Here is a 1,219-nt window from a genome sequence, read left to right on the forward strand (position 1 = left end):
AGCGCATTTTCGACTCTCTCGAGGGCGCCTCAGGCGACTGTCCGGTGAGGCCCAGACTGGCCCAAGCTTGCTTTTTTCTGTTTCTTCTCAACTTGACTTCGACTCTTGGGAGGATCTTCCTGTGACTTAGACAAACACATTTAGAGTATAATTCAATTGACTGAGTCCCAGAAGATTACCTCTTTTCATATATTCTCCCAGCTTTTATGTTCGAGGTAGATGTTGGACTCCAAAACTCCAAGTCTCCAAGACTTGATCCAGATTGTTATCTATGAGCTCCAACACCCTGCATAGGTCACACAGAACATATCCAAACACAAGAACAACCCAAACTCATGGTCAAAGTAAACTTAGGGTCTGTTTGGTTGGGCTGTGGCTGTGAAAAAAGTTGCTGTGGGCTGTGAGCTGTGGAAAAAGCTGCTGTAGGCTGTGAGCTGTTAAAAAGCTAAAAACCGTTTGGTGGAAACCACTAAAAATCGTTAAAAATTCTTCGATATATGTTTTCATAGTTTCATCCGAAAAGCCACTAAAAGCAAGTCCAGGGGTGCTTTCAGATTTGCACTACGAGAAAGTCGGCTTTTAGGAAAAGCTGCTTCCTGGATCCAGCCCTTTGGTTGGCTTTTGGCTTTTAGGGGGACAAAAGCCAAAGCCAAAAGTCAAACCAAACACACCCTTAGCTCTTTTGAGTTGCTTCCAGGTTCTCGCTTTGACACTACTTCTAGTGACCTTGCTTTATGACCTGAGCTTGATCTTGAGCCTTATGACTTACACCACATAACCATAGATGTTACATCATTGGTTGTAAGTCATGTCCTTAGATAGTGATTCTCGATGCACCATATCTTTTCTCAACTCGATCAATTCTTGACTTGCAAGTCTTCTTGTTATGGTCGCTAGATCGGTGAGGGATTAGAGAGGGGTATCGATGGGCAGGAACGTCGGTCGGGGGCCTCTTCCCACAGCCGAGCAAGAGGAGGGTTTCTCCCTTCTAATTCTTGCCTGCTTTATTTCTCATCCATTGATTACATAAATAGGCCGGTTGGCCGCCCCTATCTAACTAGAGATCCTTATCTCCTTAAAACTCTCCTAAAAACTCTCAACAAACTACTAACTGATAACCTTCCTAGATAATCTCAACTAATCTCCTAAATAATCTGAACTAATCTTCTAATCTTATCTCTAACTATCCTTATCTAATCCCCCTTGGAGGGCCCATGGC

Source organism: Zea mays, chromosome 1 (assembly GCF_902167145.1).
Source record: "Zea mays cultivar B73 chromosome 1, Zm-B73-REFERENCE-NAM-5.0, whole genome shotgun sequence".
Taxonomy (NCBI): Eukaryota; Viridiplantae; Streptophyta; class Magnoliopsida; order Poales; family Poaceae; genus Zea; species Zea mays.